Source organism: Pongo abelii, chromosome X (genome assembly GCF_028885655.2).
Source record: "Pongo abelii isolate AG06213 chromosome X, NHGRI_mPonAbe1-v2.0_pri, whole genome shotgun sequence".
Classification (NCBI taxonomy): domain Eukaryota; kingdom Metazoa; phylum Chordata; class Mammalia; order Primates; family Hominidae; genus Pongo; species Pongo abelii.
Genome location: NC_072008.2, coordinates 134844850 through 134868389, shown reverse-complemented (window position 1 = coordinate 134868389; position 23540 = coordinate 134844850). Strand labels below are relative to the sequence as shown.

The following is a 23540-nucleotide window of genomic DNA, read 5'->3' as shown; positions in this document are numbered from 1 at the left end:
ACTCAGGAGGCTGAGGCACAAGGATCACTTGAACCTGGGAGGTGGAGGTTGCAGTGAGCTCAGATCTCACCAATGTATTCCAGCCTGGGTGACAGAGCAAGATGTTGTCTCAAAAAAAAAAAAAAAAAAAAAAAGAGAAAAAGGAAAAAGAAAAACAAAGAAAACACCTTTCTAGAAGAAATTATATAAGAAACCAGTCTGACTAATTGTGTTTTATTTATTTATTTGGTGGCTGAAATCTCTGTAATTGACATATTTGTTTCTGAGATTTATGAGGCTTCATTTTCTGCACTTGAATATTACTCAAAGATTCAACATCTGAGTTATTTCCCTGGTTCTCAAAATGAGATGGAGTCAGAGTGGGCATCTAACTCTCCGGACAGAACACATACATAAGGGGAAAGCTGAGAGACAATAAGATTGATGTCTATGGAATCATGAAGCAGTTGAAAAGGGGAATCAAACAATTATTTTCAACCCCCAGAGTACTAGTCCTCAGTGGATATCTCTTGAGTCTCAAAAGGTCATTTTAGGATAAATGAAAAGCAAACCTTCCTCACACAGCAGGAGGCAAACTTACTGAGCTCTTTACTCTGATAAGTCAGTGAGTCACAAAACAATCCAAAATGAGACATAAACAGGTCAACGACAAGTCTAGAATAAATAACTGAGGACAACACGCATGTTTCTTACAATTACTTTGTATTCCTAAAATACTTTGTTTCATTACATTGTGTACTTTTATTGTGATTACTGATCAATTTGGATAAATTGTTACCATCTTATTTTAAACCTCCTATTGGTCCTACTTTTTCTATGCTTATTTTCTCTCTCTTTTTTTTTCTTTTGCTTTCTTTTGGATTGACTGTTTAAAAAAATCATTTTGTCCCTTCTCCTTGTTTGAAAATTATACACTTAGTTCTGTATAAATGATTCACCTTAAAGTATCATCATGTATACTTATCAAATAATTCTAAACATAATTAGTATCTTTAACCCCTTAACACCAAACAATACAAAGATCTTACAACAGTTTTCCTCACATTTCCCGCTCCAGCCTTACATACTGTTATTGTCCAGTATTTGAGTTAATTTTAATCTCTATAATTAGTGATGATGATTATTATTATTAGGTGATGACAATGTTTTATTACTGAAAGTACTAGATATATATCTTATTCTCAAAAACATATATGCTTGAATTGTCTCTAAATATGATTATAACTTTTATTATGAGTGACTGGTAATTGGGCTATTTATAAGACAAAAAGTATTTTTTTTTTTTGAGATGGAGTCTCACTCTGTTGCCCAGGCTGGAGTGCAATGGCACAGTCTCAGCCCAGTGCAACCTCCACCTCCTGGGTTCAAGCAATTCTCCCGCCTCAGCCTCCTGGGTAACGGGGATCACAGGCGCCCGCCACCACGCCTGGCTAATTTTTGTAGTTTTAGTAGACACGGGGTTTTACCATGTTGGCCAGGCTTGTCTCGAACTCCTGACCTTGAGATCCGCCTGCCTCAGTCTCCCAAGGTGCTGGGATTACAGGCATGAGCCACCACGGTAAATTTTTAAGGTTATATTTTATTTTTAATTGACACATGTTAATTGTACATATTTATGGGGTAAAATGTGCTGTTTCAATGCATGTATACATTGTACAATGATCAAATTAGAGTAATTAACATATCCATTTCTTCAAACCACTGGTCATTTCTTTGTGGTGAGAATATTCAAAATTCTGTCTTCTAGCTGTTTTGAAATATACACTGTTCTTAACTATAGTCACTCTACTGGGCAATAGAATACTAGAATTATTCCTCCTATACAACTATAATTTTGTACCTGTTGACCAACCTTTTCTCATTGCCCCTCCCCCATACACTGCCTATCCTCTAGTATCCACTATTCTACTCTCTACTTCCATGAGATTAACATTTTCAGATTCCACATACAAATGGGGTAATATGCTATTTGTCCTTTTGTACTTGGCTTATTTCACTTAACATAACGTTCTCTAGGTTCATCCATCTTGTCACAGATGACAGGATTTCATTCTTTTGTGACTGAATAGTATTCCATTGTGTATGTGTGTGTGTCACATTTTTTAATCCATTCATTTGTTGATGGACACTTAGGTTGATTCCATATCTTGGCAATTTGTAAATAGTGATGTAATAAACATGGGGGTACAGATATATATTTGACATGTTAATTTCATTTTCTTATACCCAATAATGGAATTGTGTGATCATATTGTAGTTCTATTTTTAATTTTTTGAGGAACCTCCATACTGTTGTCCATAATTGCTGCACTAATTTAAATTTCTACCAACAGTGTATAAGAGTTCCTCTTTCTCTCTCTCCTTGCCAGCATCTTTTTTTTGTCTTTTTGATAATAGCCATCCTAAGAGTTGTGAGGTGGTACCTCAATGTGGTTTTGAATTGCATTTTTCTGATAGTGATGCTGAGCATTTCTCTTATACCTGTTGGCCACTTGTATGTCTTCTTTTGAGAAATGTCTATTCAGAACTTTTGCCCATTCTTAAATCAGATTATTTGATTTTTTTGTTTGCTTTTGAGTTGAGTTCCTTACATATTCTTGATATTAATCCCTTGTCCGGTGCATAGTTTACAAATAGTTTTTCCCATTCTGTAAGTTGTTTCTTCACTCTATTGATTCTTTTGCTGTGCAGAAGCCTTTTGGTTTGATGTAATCCCATTTATCTATTTTTCTCTTTCGTTGCCTGTTCTATTGGAGTCTTATTCAAAAAATACTCTTCCAGTCCAGTGTCATGAAGTGTTTCCCTTATGTTTTATTTTCTAGTAGTTTCACAGTTTCAGGTCTTACATAAGACATCCACTTTGAATCAGTTTGTTTAAGTGGTGACAGATAGGAGTTCAGTTTCATTCTTCTGCATGTCAAATATTAGGTGAACATATATGAGTGGGTTTATCTAATTTCACTGACTCCGCTTCATTGTCTGGTGCTGCTGCTGGGTGCGCTCCATGATTGGGTGGGGGTTACAGGCTTGGCTCTGCAATCTCCTCTGGACTGCAGGAGATCCCTGTAATCTCTGTGATCCCTGGACAGGTGGTGTCACTGACTGGACTCCATGTTCAGGCAGGGCCTCAAACTGTGCTCCACAGTTGGGTGGGGTCACTGGTTGTCCTGGGTGGTTCAGCAGGGTTGCTGGCCAGGCTTCATAGTTGAACCGAATGACAAGCTATATACCCTGCAGTTGGGCAAGGTTGCTGGCTGGGCTTCCTGACAAGGTGGGACCACCTTCTGTGTTCTGTGGCTGGGCCAGACTACTAGCTAGGGACCCCAGCTAGGAAGAACTGCCAACCTTGCTCCCTGGGCAGATGGGACCACTGGGTTGGCTCTGCATGTGGGCAGAGCCTTGGTCTGGGATCTCTGGTTGGGTGAGGCCTCTAGCAGGGACACAGTACTACCACCAAGATCCAAAGACTGGTTGCTGTGAGCCCTTTCCCCTGTCCTTCTTTGTTCCCTGCTGATTCCAGGTGGTCTAGCTAGTCCTGCCAATCCACCTCGTGTTCTCCATGGAGCGAGATAGAAGTGGGTCTCCCTGGGAGTGCCCCAGAATTCTGAGGAAGATGGATGTCCACCTCGAACTCTCTTTTCTCCGTTGGAGAAACCACAGCTCCAGAGGATTCTTCTTGGTGTCTCATGGTGTGGCCTGGAGAAGAGGTGAGTGGTCAGTGTAAAACCACTCCTTTTAACCTTCTAATGCCGCTTTTCTTGTTTTTTTGAGCTCCATGGAGGTACTTCAGTCTCTTTCCGGTTCTGAAATTTTCACAAAGGTATTCTTGGCTGGGGATAGTTGCTGCTGTCAGTATTTTTGTGAAGGGAACTGGAGCTGGGACCTTCTAATTTTCCTTCTTGCTGACATCCTCCTCACTATTCTCTCTTGCAACTCAGAAATACTTTGGGGTTAATTTGCTTTCTTCCTGAAGAACATCTTCTACAATTTGTTTTAGAAAGGGTTTGATCATGGTACATGCAATTTTTTTAAAATTTTGCTCTCATTCTTAAAGGATAGTTTTGACACAGATACAGTTCTAGATCCATTTGTTTTCCTCAGCTCTTTGAAGATGTTTTACTTTCTTCTTGAGTTTACTGTTGCTGTGGAGAATCCTATTCACAGTATAAATGCCTTCGTAAGTCATCTATCTTCCCTTCTCTGTGACTGCATTTAAAATATTTTCTCTGTCTGGAAGGGGAACATCACACTTCGGGGACTGTTGTGGGGTGGGGGGAGGGGGGAGGGATAGCATTGGGAGATATACCTAATGCTAGATGACGAGTTAGTGGGTGCAGCGCACCAGCATGGCACATGTATACATATGTAACTAACCTGCACATTGCGCACATGTACCATAAAACCTAAAGTATAATAATAATAATAATAAAATTAAAAAATAAAAATAAAATATTTTCTCTGTCTTTGGTGTTTCACCATTTCACCACAATGTATTTAAGTGTATTTGGGATATATTGTTCTTCCCAAAGCAGAAGATACATGTCTTTCATTAATTCTGGAACCTTCTCAGCTGTTATCGCTTTATTGCTTCCACTGCTTTCTTCATTCTGTCTTTCTAGAGCCTCAAGTAGACATACATTCAGCCTTCCCACTTATACCTTCTATATTTTTAAATTTCTATTTCATGTTTTCTACATTTTGTCTCTTTTAATTTAATTGTGGGCATTTATTACTATTTAATCTTCCAGTTCACTTAGTCTCTTCAGCTTTATCCAATCTTTTGTTTAACCTATCCACTGAGTTTTAAATTTCATTCATATTTTAAGTTATAGGTATTCTACCTTGTTCCTTTGCAAATCTGCCTGTTTTATCCTGTATCATAAAATTTTAATATCTAAAATATTTGAGAGACTAGATAAGTATTTTTTTCTTGTTTCTACTACTTCTAAGTATGGTTTTACTTTGGCTAAATTTATTTTGTATGAGTTCTGAGGGTCTGCAATTAATGACGCTTTCTTCCAGAGGGTTTTGTGTTTGCTTCTTCTAGGTGCAAAGAGTTGTTACCAACTTGAGACATCTTTAATCTTACTTCTTGTTTTGGAGTTTCCTGAGGATAGTGTAAATGTAAACCCCAGACGTAACTGAGGGTAGGCCTATTGCTAGCAATCTCGGGAGAGATCATTTATCCACATCTGGAACTACAGAAAAAGAGGCAGTTTTTCTCATAGGTTTCCTTTGCCATCAGGCAGTATTTTTGTTTGTTTGTTTGTTTTTAAAATTCATAGTGTTCACTAAGGGTGTGATCTTCCTCATGGCTGGGCAGTGGTTTCAATTGAGGTGCTCAATTTGCTCTTGCTTCAGCGCAAGGCCTAATTTCAGTAGCTAGGGAATACACTAATCCTCTAATCTGGGTTTCTGGTATCTGCGTAGTCCCTGAGCCAACCCTGGTTTTTGCTTTTGCTTACTGGTCTGGTTTTAGCCTTTCTCTCCCTCTCTCTCTTGCATTCTATTTCTCTTTCTCATCATCTCTGCCTTCTCCCCTTCAGGATTTGCTTTATTTCTCGAGTTCAACAATGCATTTAAAACTATATTTGTTGTGATTTATCCACAATGTAAATGTTTTAAAGGAGAAGCCTTTTCAGATGATCTATTCTACCACACTGATGAAAGTGGAGTCTGTTCTTGTGTGTATTAGGTATTTAATAAATACTTATTTAATAAAAGAATGATGTCAGGGAAGATGAGAACTTTTTTTCTAAAATGGCCAGTAGAGCTCAGTACCGGAATCCTGGGATAGATGTATCCAGGGTGGGGATTGTTTTTTCAGTATTTTCCCCTGAAATACTCACTCTTAGGTGTCCATATCTTTCTCATTGCTATAGGTTTAATAAGGAATGTTGTAAGCAGTACTAAAACACTTATAGGAGTATAAAGTTCCTTGAAGCAGAATGAGTATGAGGAAAAAACTTTACTCTTTCTAATTTTAAAATGTGATTTATTAATATTTTTAACATGTACCTTTTAATTATTTGTATTTTTACTTTTTGGCTTAATTCTACAAAAAAAAAAAAAAAAAAAAAAATCAGGTAAATAGAAGCTCTTAGCAGCAGCCAGAAACAAGTCCTGAGAAATCAAAGCTATAGAAACTGAGACAACTGTGTTAATTTTTCAGAGACAATGTAAACGGGAGGATTTCTCCAGAGAGCATGAGCTGTACTTGGTTCCAGGTACGGTGGTGCATACCTTTTTTGGGGGGTTGGAGGGAGCTTGACTTTATCATTGCCTTTGGGCATGACAGTTCTATTTCCTCTACAAAACCATGAGATAGAAAATTGTGGTCCCTGACTGATACCTGCTTAGGGCTAGTAAGGCATTCACAGGTAGACCTTGGTGTTCTGTTTGTTGGACATAAAAATTTCTCAGTACAGTAACATCAAACAAGGTCACTCCGCTACCATGAGAAAGCAAGACAAAACAAGACTACTTTGTAATCATGTCTGAATGCAGACAAAAACAATTCCCAAACTATAGAGATGATCAAATGCCCCCCCTCACCCTGGTGAATATGAGCTGCTGTTACTTCTTCATCAATTATAGTTTTAGCCCCACTGCATTCCTCATGTCTCCTCAATAAAAATTATTGATAATCATAGAATTATCACTGCTTCCTGAGAGAACCTAATCCAGAGCAAAACCATACTTAACTTAAACTCTCCTCAGAGTAACCCGACATAAGCCCAAATCCTGCAACAATCTCCTTTCACTGAAAAATCCCCATGATTCCCCATGATGTGTGTTTTCTAATTGAAAAGAATCAATACACTTAAATTTGTTTGACTAAAGTTGTGTTTCTGGTGGTCTTTGGCTGGAGGGCATTGATTCCTGGGTGACATAGAACTGCATTTTCCCCCCAGTAAGACAAATTTGGTTTAGAAGTTTTATCAAAATTTCTCTACCAGCTTTGGGAGCACTTGTTTCAATAAGAATGGATCTGAAAATTCTATGGTTTATTGTCAATAATGATACACATAGAGATGGTAATGTGATGGTACTCCATGCTCAAAAAAGGGGGAAAGGACTGGACTTGGCCTACCTTAGGAGACTTAGTTGATACCATATTGGTGATACTGTTAGGTGATATTCATTCTCTGGTCTGGTTTTCCATAAATATTATAGCAATATTTACAACTAGTTATTGACTTTCACCCTATCCCGTGGCCACCCTATCCCATTCCCAAAGAACTAGGACTCTCACTTTGGAACAATATAGCTTCCTGTAAAGAGAAATTAGAGTTATAGATTTGCCTTTTAAATTTCTAGTAGCATAATCTCATGGGTCAGGTGAAACAAGTTTTATGTAATTTTGGAGTGTAACAAAATATGGTTCGTGAGCCTTTCGGAGGAAGAAGGAAATTCGATATGCTGAGAAAGCAAAGGGGACTGGGGAAGTCTGGGTTTATTTCCCATCCTCAGAGCATTCGGCCTGGATTTGTGAAAATGTTAAGAATGATGAATGAGCTGTATATAGAAGATTTCTCTGACTGTGAGCCATAAACAACCATAAATGGATTAGACTGAACAGCTGGGAGCGAAATCGTGGGCATTATGCAGGCACACAGAGCCGACTGTGGACTGTAACTAGCATCCCACCCTATTGATTAGCTGTTCCGTGGACCATAATAAAACTATCATGGTTAATTGCTAGAAAGAGGAACACACCTACAAACAGGCAAGTTAAGGTGTCAGCCCTCCAGTTTATTGCTCAAAGGCAGGATAATTTGTGTTTCATTACAGCACTTTCTCGGCAGGATCTATAGGGCTCAATCAAGTATCACCATCCACCCTCAACACACACGCACACACTTTTCTTGGGCACGGGAACATTTGATTAAATTTTGTTGCCTTCTAGCTATGGATCAGTAACTTTTCTAGTCAATCTGTTTTGATCTGCAAGCATTCCAAAGGAAAGTCCAAGTGTTTACAGTGCAGCCTAGGTAATGCAGAAGGGCATTTTTCAATACCAGGCAAGCAATTTTCTTCACCAGGTTAACATGGGCTCATTTACTATTTTACACATTTTTACTTACACAGAAGCCATAAGAAGAGCTATCCCATAAATCATATAGTTATAAAGGAGTGATTAGGTCTTCTTTATTGTTATTTACACCCAAGAGAAAATGACAGGAGTTTGATAAGGGACTCTATAGAGTTTCTCCTGCATTTAAGACTTGCAGCGTATAGAATAGAGAATGTTTTGGTTTATGTCACAGAATGTTACAGGAAAGGGATAATGAGCTATTTAGTTTTGTTTTCTTTTTTTTTATTATACTTTAAGTTTTAGGGTACATGTGCACAACGTACAGGTTAGTTACATATGTATACATGTGACATGTTGGAGTGCTGCACCCATTAACTCATCATTTAACATTAGGTATGTCTCCTAATGCTTTCCCTCCCCACTCCCCCCACCCCACAACAGTCCCCGGAGTGTGATGTTCCCCTTCCTGTGTCCATGTGTTCTCATTGTTCAATTCCCACCTATGAGTGAGAATATGTGGTGTTTGGTTTTTTGTCCTTGCAATAGTTTGCTGAGAATGATGGTTTCCAGCTTCATCCATGTCCCTACAAAGGACATGAACTTATCATTTTTTACGGCTGCATAGTATTCCATGGTGTATATGTGCCACATTTTCTTAATCCAGTCTATCGTTGTTGGACATTTGGGTTGGTTCCAAGTCTTTGCTATTGTGAATAATGCTGCAATAAACATACTTGTGCATGTGTCTTTATAGCAGCATGATTTATAATCCTTTGGGTATATACCCAGTAATGGGATGGCTGGGTCAAATGGTATTTCTAGTTCTAGATCCCTGAGGAATCGCCACACCGACTTCCACAAGGGTTGAACTAGTTTACAGTCCCACCAACAGTGTAAAAGTGTTCCTATTTCTCCACATCCTCTCCAGCACCTGTTGTTTCCTGACTTTTTAATGATCGCCATTGTAACTTGTGTGAGATGGTATCTCACTGTGGTTTTGATTTGCATTTCTCTGATGGCCAGTGATGTTGAGCATTTTTTCATGTGTCTTTTGGCTGCATAAATGTCTTCTTTTAAGAAGTGTCTGTTCATATCCTTTGCCCACTTTTTGATGGGGTTGTTTGTTTTTTTCTTGTAAATTTGTTTGAGTTCATTGTAGATTCTGGATATTAGCCCTTTGTCAGAAGTTTTGTTTTCTATCACAGCCATCCTATTTGAAAAGGTAATACATCTCTTGAGGCTTTAGTATAACAGGAACTATGAAGACTATTGTCTATTTCCCTTTAATACTGTTATTCCAGAGTAAAATGTGTGTATATGCTAGATTCATACATAACATGTGTCATTGGCAGTGGAGGAAATGGGTGTGTCTTGCCAATATGAAATATAATGTGAAAGGAACATATTTGTAGTAACCAGGCCTGTTTATACCTGGCTTTCTGCCATATTCTGGGATATACTTTTCCTTCTTCTATATTCCTGAGGTTTCTATAACTTAGTAGCCAAAAGCACCCTTCAGTTTTATTGGTTCCTGTGTGCAGTCATTGACATCCTTGATTATGTTGTTCTTAGCAGTAGGGTATGGGAGAGGTTTTGTTTGCTAGTGGGGTATAACTTTTCTGAGTGTGATCACCCAGCCTGCCTAGTAATCTGATTTATAGCTGTGGTCATAGTAATCTGTCTTTAAACCTACATTCGTGGTTCAGTTATGAGTGTTAATACATGTTTATTGAAAACCTACTATATGCCAGACCGCTTCACACGAACAGAAAGTGAAGACGTTATTGGATGTATTGTCTAACGACCTTTAGTTTTATTTAAGGTGATAGTCACCACCATATCCTTGTTTACTTCCAGAACACCAGGATGTATGGACAAATTAGGATTTGTGTTTTAGGTGTTATGAAGTAAAATATGAGCTTTGGCAAAATAAAGGTATGCACTCTTAGAACCAGAGAGATGCAGATGTAACAGCCTCAGGGACAGAGCTCTTAATAAAGTAGATTTTTAAAGTTAGCAGCTCTTTTTTTGTAATAAGTCCTTGGAAAATGCAAGCCCCTAAGAAATTAAGAACTTCTACACCAACAGATACCTAGTCCTTTGAAAAGAAAAAAATTCAGTTGTTGAATGGCCCCCTCTGGACAGCTGTTGAAGATTTACCTCCCCTTTCCTGAGAAATCTGTAGTGGGTTGAATTGTGTCCCCCCAAAATATATGTCCAAGACCTAGCCCCTAGTACCTGTAAATGTGACCTTATTTGGAAATAGGGTCTTTGCAGATGTAATTAATTTAAGAATCTTGAGCTGAGATCATCTTGGATTTAGGAGTCCCAAAGTCCAATGGCTAGTGTCCTTATGGGAGAGAAAAAGAGATTTGATATACAGAGAGACAGAAGTAAAAGCTATGTGAAGACAGATATAGAAATCGAGGTGATGCCACCATAAGCCAAGAAATGCCAATAGCAACCAAAAGCTAGGACAGAGGCATGGAATTGATTCTCTCTCAGAGCTTCTGGAAGGAACCATCCCTACTAACATCTTGATTTCAGAATTCTGGCCTCCAGAACTATGACAGAATAATTTCTTGTTTTAAGCCAAAAATTATAATTTGTTATGACAACCCTAGGAAACTAATACAAACTCCCACTCCATACAAAATTCCTCTGGGGTGTATTGGATATAAGTGGAAAATGTTTATTGTCCTTGGTCAATTGACCCTTATTAGTTTTCTCCTGTGCTGAATAAATCTGATACTACTTTCTCATACTCTAAACTCTACTGGCAAATGAATTATCAAACAGTTATGATTGGATACAAGTATATCACAACAATACATTTTCTTTCATTCTAACTGCTATCTCCATTAATCTAAGAAACATAGGGCATTGTCTTTATGTTGCTGTAACAGAATACAATGATGAGTCTGCTCCTGTGGCATTAATCCATTTGTAAGGGTGGTGCCCTCATGACCAAAACATTCCTGAATTAGAGACCAAGTTTCCAACAAACAAACTTTGGGGTACATATTCAAACCGTAGTGAGCATTCTGGGCATGATAACACCCTTCTGAAATACCTTTCCTCATCCATATATGCTAGATCATGCACAATCAGGTATTTCCACTGCAATTTTGCCAGGCAATCAATCAAACAATCAATCAATCTCTCTCTCTCTCTCTCTCTCTCTCTATATATATATATATATATAGATACACACACACACACACACACACACATACACACACACATTACATATATATACATACACACACACACTACATACATATATTTCTATACTTGAGGTATTAGTGAAATCCTCTCCCTTAACTGACTTACTAGTCTTGGAACTGGTAAGTCAAGTTCTAACTCTTCTTTCTTATACAAGCTGTGATATTTTGTCTATAATAAGTTTTTTATCTCTAAGTTCTTTTATAAACTGTCTTTTTCTGGGGCACAGATTAGAAAGAAGAAAATGGTTTATACTAATAAGTGTAACTTTTCCCTTTGCTGTGTGCCTTCTTATTTCTATGTTTCCAATAAAGGGCTGGCTTCATTCTCAGCAGGTCTCAAATATCTGTCTTTTGCTTCTAGCCTCAACTTAGTATACTTTGAGTTCAACAGAGAGCAAGAAACATGCCTAGTATATGGCGATTTGGGTCCAAATTTGGTACACTTTGATGAGATGTTGTATAAAGTGAAATATTCCATCCTGAGTATTCTTCTTACTGTTCCCTTATAGCTAATGCCTGCTGATCCCCCAGGATGGGAATGAAAATGCTTGCATTCTTTATGCTATATGTTGGGCTATAGCTTGTGGTTTTCACAACCTCTTATATACAACTTAAGTCACATTCTGTCAGACTGTTTTTATGATAGGGATAGGGCTCTTATTTCCTCCACTCTACCATCCAGAGCCTTATGGGCAGGTCTTGATCTGGAGCATCTTCACATAAAGTATCATAATGCACTGGACCTGTTGTGTATGATATTACCATAGGAGAAACAAACAAATTGTTAGGGAATTTGAAGAGAAAATTTTATGGCAAGACCCATCAGCAACAATGATGTGACAGATTTAAATAGTCTTTTCAATCTGTGTTGAGAGACTGAAGTTCTAAAAGGTATATTTTGGTCATATAAATCATAAGTGAACTCCCATTCACAATTGCTACAAAGAGAATAAAATACCTAGGAATAAAACTTACAAGGGATGTGAAGAACCTGTTCAAGGAGAACTACAAACCACTGCTCAAGGAAATAAAAGAGGACAGAAGCAAATGGAAAAACATTTCATGCTCAGGGATAGGAAGAATCAATATCGTGAAAATGGCCATACTGCCCAAAGTAATTTATAGATTCAATGCTATCCCCATCAAGCTGCCATTGAATTTCTTCACAGAATTAGAAAAACTACTTTAAATTTCATATGGAACCAAAAAAGAGCCCACATAGCCAAGACAATCCTGGGCGAGAAGGATAAAGCTGGAGGCATCACGCTATCTGACCTCAAACTATACTACAAGGCTACAGTAACCAGAACAGCATGATACTGGTACCAAAACAGATATATAGACCAATGGAACAGAACAGAGGCCTCAGAAATAACACCACATATCTACAACCATGCAATCTTTGACAAAACTGACAAAAACAAGCAATGTGGAAAGGATTCCCTATTTAATAAATGGTGTTGGGAAAACTGGCCAGCCACATGCAGAAAGCTGAAACTGAATCCCTTCCTTACACCTTTACAAAAAATAACTCAAGATGGATTAAAGACATAAACATAAGACCTAAAACCATAAAAACCCTAGAAGAAAACCTAGGCAATACCATTTAGGACATAGGCATGGACAAAGCCTTCATGAGTAAAACACCAAAAGCATTAGCAACAAAAGTCAAAGTTGACAAATGGGATCTAATTAAACTAAAGAGCTTCTGCACAGCAAAAGAAACTATCATCAGAGTGAACAGGCAATGTACAGAATGGGAGAAAATTTTTGCAATCTATCCATCTAACAAAGGGCTAATATCCAGAATCTACAAAGAACTTAAACAAATTTACAAGAAAAAAACCAAACATCCCCACAAAAAAGTGGGTGAAGGATATGAACAGACACTTCTCAAAAGAAGATATTTATGCAGCCAACAAACATATGAAGAAAAGCTCATCATCACTTGTCATTAGAGAAATGCAAATCAAAACTACAGTGAGATACCATTTCACACCAGATAGAATGGCAATCATTAAAAAGTCAGGAAACAACAGAGGCTGGAGAGGATGTGGAGAAATAGGAACACTTTTACACTGTTGGTGGGAGTGTAAACTAGTTCAACCATTGTGGTAGACAGTGTGGCGATTCCTCAAGCATCTAGAACTACAAATACCATTTGACCCAGCAATCCCATTACTGGGTATGTACCCAAAGGATTATAAATTTTTCTACTATAAAGACACATGCACGTGTATGTTTATTGCAGCACTGTTCACAATAGCAAAGACTTGGAACCACCCCAATGCCCATCAATGATAGACTGGATAAAGAAAATGTGGCACATATACACCATGGGATACTATGCAGCCATAAAAAAGGATGAGTTCATGTCCTTTGCAGGGACATGGATGAAGCTGGAAACCATCATTCTCAGCAAACTAACACAGAAAACCAAACACCACATGTTCTCAGTCATAAGTGGGAGTTGAACAATGAGAACACATGGACACAGGGATGGGAACATCATACACTGTGGCCTGTTGGGAGGTGGGGTGCTAGGGGAGGGATAACATTAGGAGAAATATCTGATGTAGATGACGGGTTGATGGGTGCAGCAATCCACCAATGCACGTGTATACCTATGTAACAAACCTGCATGTTCTGCACATGTATCCCAGAACTTAAAGTATAATAAAAAAAAATACCAGAGACAAGAAAAGGCATAGTTTGATCAGAATGTGAAGGAGGTATTAGTCAGGGTTATACACGCACACACACACACACACACACACATCCTCTCATATACCCATACACATGCACACATATATATGAGAAGGGATTTATTAGGGGAATTGTCTTATGCAATTATCGAGGTTGAGGATTCCTGTGATGTGCTGTCTGCAAGCTGAACCAGGGAAGCTTATAGGGTGGCTCAGTCCAAGTCCAAAGTCCTCAGAGCCAGGGAAGCTAATAGCGCAACTCTCAGTCTGAGGCCTAAGGCCTGAGAAGACTAGTGTAGGTCCCAGAGTCCAAGGGCCAAAGAACCTGGACTGCTGATGTCCAAGGGCAGGAGAAGAAGGGTGTCCCAACTCCAGAAGACAGAGAGTGCATATAGATTTACCTTTCTTCTGACTTTTTCTTCTGTCTATGCCCTCAGCCGATTTGACAGTGCTCACCAATATTGGGTGAGGGTGGGTCTTCCGTACTCATTCCATTGATTCAAATAACAGTCTGTTTTGGAAACACCCTCATAGACATACTCAGGAATAATGCTTTACCAGCTATCTGGGTAATCTCTTAATCCAGTCAAGTTGACACCTAAAATTAATCATCACAGAGTACCCTGAAAACCAGTCAAAAGAATTTTGAATTATTATGATAGGATAAATATATGTATTTACCTACTATATATCCTGCCCAATTCCCTCCAAAAAGCATGTAGGTAAACATACATAACAGGACGGTAAAGGCAAATTTCAGAAGAGAGGTAAAAAACTATGTTACAAAAATGTGAGATTATAACTGTTTCTCTGTTCTCCCGTCACCCCACCCTAACAACTGTTATTTTGCTTCTTTATGTTATTATTGTCCATAGCCTGGACCACCATCTGACATTTCAGATATTTACTTATTTATTATCTCATTCTCCTAATTAGAATGAGTTCTATTAGAGTGAGTATTTTTGTCTGTTTTGTTCTCTGTGCTATCCGCAGCGCCTAGAATGGTGCTTGGTAATAGTAGATGTCTAATAAGTACTTGTCCTTAAAATATAATTATACTGGAAACCAGGAAGGGAGTTGATTTAGATTACTAAATTGTGACAAAATGAAATAATCTGAGGCATTGATAATTCTGATGGTGGTGACGATAGCCTGACTGGATGAAGCCACTAAGGGAACTCTTGCAGTAATCCTGTCATGGGGCAAAAATATAGAGCCTGGTCCTGGATAGTAGTAAGAATAAATGGAGAGAACAATGGAAATCCAGAATCACTGGTGTAATCTCATCATCACTTTCTGCAAGATTACTCCTACTCTCACCATTCTTCCTGCCCAAGGAGATGTAAGAGAACATGGACATAGGTAACTCAAAATGGTTTCAACAACCTGCCTTCAAATGGTTTGCTGAGCAAGATGATCTTTATGAGTCCCTTTCAAGAATCTGATGTGATAATGTTGTGATTTCACCATCCCCAACTTCCAAACAAAATATCCTTCCCTGAAACAGGAGGGATTCTAAGAGCATTTTTGATCGAGACAAATAGACTGTAAATACATTTTCATGAATTAGGTTCTAGCACTGTTGGAACAGGGAACTTTAGTGTTTGTATGGCTGGCACTTTGTGCTCCCTTCTGTCTTTTACTAACAGACTAACAGTGGTAAATCATGCAACAAGCAGGACCATTATGAAAGGGACAAAGGTAATAATTGGGGATTTTGCCAGAAGGCTTATAAGAAACAAATCGGTCCATTTACAGCTGAGAGCCTCCATGCTGTTGAATTTTCGTGTTCTCATTTTCTCAGCCAGTAACTGCTATCACTGAGTTGATGTTCCTGAGTTAGAGACAATGTTTTCCTGGAAATGGAGGCATCTACCTTTGCTTGTCTTCAAGAGCAAATGCCAATCTTTTGAAAGAATGTTTTCCATATGCCACCTGAGTTGATGATAATTATTATTAATGGTATCCCTATCATTCTTCCTAGCTGACCTCCAGGGCAAAAGAATAAAAGTCTTAAGGAAGTGGAATTAATAACTCCATTGCAATGGATCATAAAGATAAGCCAGTAATTGCAAGGTCAGATGTGCATACACAGATAGATTGTTAGCTGGTTATACTATAATGAAAGAGCAGACCTTTTACATAAGTTTATGAATAATGTTTCTCATAAAGACAGGAGATTGATTATCCCAGAACAGCTTCCCCATGAACCTAAGACCATCAGCAATCACAATAATGAAATATTAATAACAAATTTGAGAATCTATCAGGAGTAAATTTCATAACCCACTATAATGAGTTTCTTGTTTCTAATTTTGGAGGGGAGCTAAATGACATATTACTGAAGGCAGAAACAGAAGACTATGTTTTGCATTGGGAGACAAATCAAGATTGTTTCATTACAAAGAGTAGATTTGAAGAAGTGGCAGGTAGGGGAGAACAACAGGGAGTTGGGATGATTCCTCTATTATCATGCATACTGCTATTTCCCTGTTTAATTTTTATTTATTTTCCATGTAGAAGTAGCTTTATTAATTAACCTCATTTTTGAAAAAATAGTCTTTGGATGTATTTTTTTTTCTGAAAACAAGTGTATAATTACACCTTTATATTATAATAGCTTGAAGAATTATATGTTAGCTCCCTAGCAACCATAAAAACTGAATTTTAAAGCTGGAGATCAAAACTAGGATTCTTAACATAGAGGTAAAATAAGATACTTATTAGTAAAAATAATGCATGTGGTAATTTGGAATGATGACCAGAAAACATAAGAAAAATGATCTCATCGATACATTTTTATTTTTCTGATCAATATAAAATGGTGTGGGTGGCACCAGGCACGAATCCAATTTTCAGTGGCTATATTTAGCATCCAAATTAAGCCCATATTCTTTGTGGTTTTAATTACTCACATTGAGATATTTGAATGTATCAGTACTGCATAATTACATTGTATTCAGGTATAAAAAATGATAGTGTGTCACTTTAATATAAAAGGACATAATTTAGTACTAGTGTATAAACTGCTGCTTTCATATATGTTGATATTCATGATCATTCACACTTCAATTTATATCTCCTACAGTGGGGCTAAGCCTACATAGGATATTCTCTTTCCTAGTCCCGTTTATGATAAAAAGCATTTATCAAAAAGCCATTGAGAATATTCTAAAATTAGATTGTGGTGATGGTTGCATATTTCTGTGAATATACTAAAAACTACTGAACTGTACACTTTAAAAGGGTAAGTTTTATGATATATGAAATATATCTCAATAAAACTGTTAATTTAAAAATAATGTAATTGAGTCCCTCAACCCCTGCAATCATTATTCTCCTTTTTCCTCAGTACTGTCTTTTGAGGTAATGGTATCTTCTGTCTGGCCTCATAACCACTCTTAGACTTCTCATGAAACCTAAGATTGCAAAAAAGAGAAACAAGACATTCATCTGGTCACAGTCCACAACTTATGTCAAAATTAAGCCTCCCTGAAAGAAACTTGGAGGCACTGGTGACAGGATGAGTATGAGATGCAAAGGTCAGACTTTGATATCCAACACTGGTTGTAGGAGCAACATAAAAACTGAGCACATATTACCCAGAGGCTTCTGGAAATACTTGGGCACAATGTCAAGGAGCTGAGAATGATGATATATAACAAATTTTCTTATGATCAGATTGAACACAACATTTCTTCCAAAAAAAATAAAGTCATTGTGCAAAGAGTTACCTTCAGCAAAGCCAATGCCAGACTGTGATCTGAGGAAAATGAACAGCACCTCCCATTGCACTGTTTATGTATTTTATATAGCTGGCCCTGTAAACTCCCAAATAAGACAAATGGCCAAGGTCAGGATCAGGATTATAATTTGTGACCACAAAACTGGGTAATATTAATTGTTTCACACAGTAATTAAATTCAAGGTTTTAGTAGACCCTTGAATTTTGTCCTGTACATTACAGCTCCCATACTCATAAATGTTCTTCCCTGTTTAAACACAACATCCCAACTATTATTACTTTAAAAAATATCTTTTTATTATTATTATTATACTTTAAGTTTTAGGGTACATGTGTACAATGTGCAGGTTAGTTACATATGTATACATGTGCCATGCTGGTGTGCTGCACCCATTAACTCGTCATTTACATTAGGTATATCTCCTAATGCTATCCCTCCCCCCTCCCCCCACCCCACAACAGGCCCTGGTGTGTGATGTTCCCCATCCTGTGTCCATGTGTTCTCATTGTTCAATTCCCATCTATGAGTGAGAACATGCGGTGTTTGGTTTTTTGTCCTTGCGATAGTTTACTGAGAATGATGATTTCCAATTTCATCCATGTCCCTACAAAGGACATGAACTCATCATTTTTTACAGCTGCATAGTATTCCATGGTGTATATATGCCACATTTTCTTAATCCAGTCTATCATTGTTGGACATTTGGGTTGGTTCCAAGTCTTTGCTATTGTGAATAGTGTCGAAATAAACATACGTGTGCATGTGTCTTTATAGCAGCATGATTTATAGTCCTTTGGGTATATACCCAGTAATGGGATGGCTGGGTCAAATGGTATTTCTAGTTCTAGATCCCTGAGGAATCGCCACACTGACTTCCACAATGGTTGAACTAGTTTACAGTCCCACCAACAGTGTAAAAGTGTTCCTATTTCTCCACATCCTCTCCAGCACCTGTTGTTTCCTGACTTTTTAATGATCACCATTCTAACTTGTGTGAGATGGTATCTCACTGTGGTTTTGATTTGCATTTCTCTGGTGGCCAGTGATGATGAGCATTTTTTCATGTGTCTTTTGGCTGCATAAATGTCTTCTTTTGAGAAGTGTCTGTTCATGTCCTTCGCCCACTTTTTGATGGGGTTGTTGTTTTTTTCTTGTAACTTTGTTGGAGTTCATTGTAGATTCTGGGTATTAGCCCTTTGTCAGATGAGTAGGTTGCGAAAATTTTCTCCCATTTTGTGGGTTGCCTGTTCACTCTGATGGTAGTTTCTTTTGCTGTGCAGAAGCTCTTTAGTTTAATTAGATCCCATTTGTCAATTTTGGCTTTTGTTGCCATTGCTTTTGGTTTTTTAGACATGAAGTCCTTGCCCATGCCTATGTCCTGAATGCTTTTTTAAGAATCTCTATGACTTATGGTTTCAGGCTAAATTGCCAAAGTGATTAACCAAATGAGATTAACTCGGTAAGATTGATGGAATCTCAAAATTCCCGATCCATTGTTATTCCACTGAAGATTTTGTAAATACCTAGTATGAAGTAGAATAGTAGGCCCTTTGGAGAATGTACGATGAGTGAGACAGTATTCCTGCCATTAGGACAAAAATTCTAAGTGATTGTAATACAAAGCAGAATAAAATAAATGTAAAATAGGAGAGGTAACCTATACCTTCTGGTTTCATAGGATCATAGCTGGTTGAGCAGATCAGGAAGTATTCACAAAAATAAGTAGCATTTCGGCCAGGCACGGTGGCTCACGCCTGTAATCCTAGCACTTTGGGAGGAAGAGGCGGGTGGATCACAAGGTCAGGAGATCGAGACCATCCTGGCTAACATGGTGAAACCCCGTCTCTACTAAAAATACAAAAAATTAGCTGGGCGTGGTGGCGGGCGCCTGTAGTCCCAGCTACTCAGGAGGCTGAGGCAGGAGAATGGCGTGAACCTGGGAGGCAGAGCTTGCAGTGAGCTGAGATTGCGCCACTGTGCTCCAGCCTGGGTGACAGAGCGAGACTCCATCTCAAAATAAATAAATAAATAAATAAATAAAATAAATAAATAAAAATAAAAAAGTAGCATTTCTGGTTAATCTTGAAAGACAGGTTATATTTTTGACAGATGGAAAGAAGATAGAGAAGACTTTCCAGATATAGTGAGCAACAAAAGCAAAGGCACAGAGGTGGGGAAGAAGAAAGAATGGGACTCACTAAATGCAGTTGGATATCTTAAAAATGATTTCTCAGTTAGCAGTAAGCATATGTTATACACAAGATACTGTGTTGGCACTATAGAGGATCTAACAAAATATAACATTCTATGCTTGAGTCACACCAGACTCCCAAAAGGCTGTATATCAAGATATCCCTATGTTTTTTAGTTTCTCACAGGAGCCGCCTCTTCTACCCAACTTGTGTTTTGCTGTTCTGGCTTTTACTTTTATCAAAGTACGTAACAAGAAACAGCTAAAGTAAAGTGATATCTATATTTGTTGTAGAAGTACTGTTATGGTTGTCCTTTCATATATTACCCAGTGCCTCTTATAAGCCCCATGCAAGCAACTTATTTAGAACTGAATTCTAGAGAAAGGTTTGTTTCTAGAGAAAGGAGAGGTAACCTATACCTAAAAATTTTGTATAATTTTTTTTTTAAGAACTACATCTATCTTCACTTTTTCTTTGGCTGCCAGGAAGTTCATATCCAACTTGAAGGCTCAATTACAGCAAATTAATTTGGTTTATGATCTACGTAAAATGTTATTTTAAAATGCATTAATTCAACACATTTATTGAATATCTACTATGTGGCAGGTGTTGAGTACATAGTGATGAATGAAACGGACATAAACACTGCCATCAAGATTATAGTCTAATGCAAGATTCAGATAATAAATGGATAAACAAACTTATAAATGCATGTAATTTGTATTTGTCCTGGTCCTGATTCTCTGTTTGTATTTATCATTAGTTTACTGAATGTGTTCTCATTGTTAAACAATCTTTATTGAGTAAAATAGGGTATAAATAAATATGTAAGTAAATAACATAGCTACACAAAAATGCTGAGTTGAGCAAATCCTTTATATTTTGAGTTTCTGTATAACTGACTCAATCTGTGGGCATTTTTTCTTTGAACTGGGACTCTGTGTGTATAGCTATATCAGCTGATGAAGTGACATTTCCAAAGTTAAAATATTTGTTTTTTAAAGTAGTAGGGAAAAGATAAAAGCAATTTCTTCCTGTACATTATCAACTTTTGAGGCATCCCCTGAAAAAACAAACAAAAGATGAATTTCACAGAATACGGTCTAGTCCCATTACAAACTTTTCCACATCAGATCTTTCTATGCCTCTGCCAATAGTGCATCCATTACAATAAGGTTCCATGATGACCAAAGGATTTGCCCAGTCCTCCCAAATTATTAAGGCATGAGTAGCAACAGTGTTTTTCAAGATTGATATACAATCAGGTATACAAATCACAATGTTTTTAAGCTGTCCTCATCACAACTGGAAACAAGCATGGTTATGGTCAGTGATCCACACTTAAAAGATGTGTTTTTATGAGGCTGTGATAGGTAGGCTGAAATGAACCAGAGATGTCCTCTACCTTCTGGGGCTTACCACTTATTGGTAGGCAGGATCCAGATAAGTACATAAGGCAGTAAGTGTTCAGTAGAGCTATAAGCAGAAAACTACCACTGTGACACAGAGAAAGGAGGTGTTAAATCTCACTCAGGGATCAGGTAAATTCTACGAAGTGGCATTTGACCTGGGACTTGAAAAATGATTATCATTTCAGTAAGCATAGCATGTGGGGATGAGCATACTGACCAGAAGGAAGGCACAAAAGAGGAAGGGAAGTGTTAAAATTTATGAACTTGTAAGTAGTTCAAGGTTTATAACAGAGACCGAGTAAAGGGATGCTATGAAATATAAGGGCTGAAAATTTTGATGGATCGAAATCTTGGAGGACCTTGAGTATGGTGCTAGGGATTTTGGATTTTGAGAGAAAATAATAGGTTTTCTTGATAAATCAATAATGACTATTTGAGAAATATGGAGATGACTGAGGATGTTATTTCAATCTAATACTTCATTAGGTCTTTGTTGGATTAGTCTCTTGGTGCTAGCTTGATAAGAGAATAAAATGTTAAAACCACAAAAAGAGAGATTTTAATCTCCTTAATTTTGTTGTAACTAAGTACTTGGAAATTATGAAAGTTATGATGAAGTGCTGGTTTACAGCAGATGACCCAGATTTAGAGTTCAAGGGGTTGAGAGATACATACTGTTTGTTTGGATGGCTTCAGCTTGTGGCCTTGCAGATTTAAAGTTAATATACATGTCTATTCGAGATCCAAGAAGGACTGCGAGAAGCTGCGGTGAAAGTAGAAATGTATAACCCCAGAGAAATACAGAAGAGAAGACTATAAATCATATAAATTATGTTGGAATGCCTGGAAATCCTGGAGGGGGCTCCTGAGAAAATTTTATGTGAAAATCTTTAGCTAATCCATCCTTGCAAAAGTTCTGAACAAGGTTTTTTAGTTTTTATTTTTTGTGTGTGTTTGTTTGGTTTTTTAACCAGATCCTAGCCTGATCTTGGCAGCCCTATATCCAGAGCTGGGATGAGCTTTACAGCTGCCTGTAGAATGAGAAGGAAAAGACTCTGAAAGACCTTTCTGACAAAAGCTATCATCCTCCATGAAAGTCCTGGTCAAGAGGCTGGCTAGTTATTGATCAGAATGTGGACAGGCCCTGAAGAGAAAGGGGCTATGTGACTTGATACCACACTTTTCCCACATGTAAGAATATTGTTTTGTTTATATTCCCTCTTCACTCTACTCCCTGCACCCACCCCCACTTGCCCCCAAAATTAATTTTTTTTTTTCTGCAGACTTGATTTCTTGTCTTCTTATGCCAGCACTGAAAATATCCTGGGCTTCTTTGACAGCAAGATGTCTAAATGCTTCCTGACAATTCATGGTTTAATACCCTTCCCTCTTTACCTCTGATTGTATCATTATTTCCTCTACCTCTTCAATTACACCTCCTCATAGGACTGGCTTATTGTCTCCCTCATTATAGAGACATCTCTGTTTCCAGGCCCTTTTAGAACATATCTTCTGGTGAATTAAAACCATTTATCTGTTCCTTGGGTCTTGTTATCCTACATACATCGCCTGCCTTCTTCAAAATCTTATTTCATACTGTCTCTTTGATTAGCACTTACAATTTACTTAGCATTACATGTGCAGAGGACATATGGGAGGAGGAACAGGTAAGATACATATATTTGGTAACTGTAGGGATGCTTATTTTCTTTCTTCCCTTCATTCTAACCAAATGCTTCAGGCCCAGCCTTGATTTGGGGTAACAGGTTCCACTAAGACTCTTTTCCACCCCACCTCCCATTTTGCTGCTTAGCAATGATTTTCATATCTCTGCAGGGGTGGCTTTCTTGCCCTTGAAGCTTTCTGTGCTCTGGGATACAAAATCAATGTGCAAAAAATCACAAGCATTCCTATATACCAATAACAGACAAACAGAGAGCCAAATCATAAGTGAACTACAATTGCTACAAAGAGAATAAAATACCTAGGAATAAAACTTACAAGGGATGTGAAGGACTTCTTCAAAGAGAGCTACAAACCACTGCTCAAGGAAATAAGAGAGGACACAAACAAATGGAAAAACATTCCATGCTCATGGATAGGAAGAATGAATATCATGAAAATGACCATACTGCCCAAAGTAAAGTATAGATTCAATGCTATCCCCATCAAGCTACCACTGAGTTTCTTCACAGAATTAGAAAAAAACTACTTTAAATT

General features: G+C 37.8%; 1 long non-coding RNA gene across 1 annotated transcript in view; it reads left to right on the top strand.

The window, feature by feature from the left end:
- The first annotated feature begins 1698 nt into the window (after positions 1-1698).
- The window catches only part of LOC129053040 (uncharacterized), a 620941-nt gene continuing 599099 nt past the window's right edge, over positions 1699-23540 (top strand). The window contains exons 1-2 of the long non-coding RNA XR_010139049.1: positions 1699-3707; positions 6173-6227. This is a non-coding gene — a long non-coding RNA (uncharacterized LOC129053040). The remainder of the gene's footprint in view (positions 3708-6172; positions 6228-23540) is intronic.